Source organism: Plasmopara halstedii (assembly GCF_900000015.1).
Source record: "Plasmopara halstedii genome assembly, contig: Scaffold_2881, whole genome shotgun sequence".
Taxonomy (NCBI): domain Eukaryota; phylum Oomycota; class Peronosporomycetes; order Peronosporales; family Peronosporaceae; genus Plasmopara; species Plasmopara halstedii.
In genome coordinates, this window is record NW_020189786.1 from 631,196 (window position 1) to 632,027 (window position 832).

Sequence of the window (832 nt, forward strand, 5' to 3'; positions counted from 1 at the left end):
TGTTTACGCTGTACTTGTGCAAGTAATTGGCGAGACCTAGCCACTTACACAAGTCCTTGTGGTTCATTGGAATTGGCCAATCTACGATGGCCTTGACTTAGCGGGATCTGCTCGAAGGCCACGCTTCCCAATGAAGCACCCTAAGAAGGGTATCTCTTCTGCGCCAAAGATACACTTGTCTGCATTGGCGCACAGTCTGTTAGTGCGCATATAATCAGGCACCACTCTTAGATGGACGATGTGGTTCTCCTCATCCGTCCTCTCGTGCTCCGCACGACTGTGAACGAAAATGTCGTCAAAGCATGTCTGTGCATCCGCCATGTGGGACCTGAACAACTGCGTCACAGGACGATTAAATGTTGCTTGTGTATTTGACAGCCCTTGGGGCGGCATTAGCCACTCCCAGAGCATGCCGCTCGAAGTGCTAACCGCTGTCAGCGGAATGTCACTCGCTCTTATGAGCAATTGGTAATATCCATTTACCAAATCGAGTGCACTGTACTTCGTACATCCTACCATATTATTCTGAAGAACATCCTTTCTAGGAACTGGCATTTGTGCCGAAATGGTGGCAACGTCGAACTTATTGTAAGCATGAACGATACGCCATTTGCCGTTCGGCTTTCGAACACAAAACGTGGGTGTCGAATGGGGAGGCTTGCTCTCACGTACCATTCCTGCATCGGGCTTCGCACGGAAATAGGCGTCAATGACGTCGCACTGCTCCTCGGGCAGGGGCCATTGGCGTGTCACACAATAATTTGTCCCCGGAACTAGGTCGATCTCATGACGCACACCTCGGTCCGGAGGTAGGACCGAAGGCGGGTCTTTG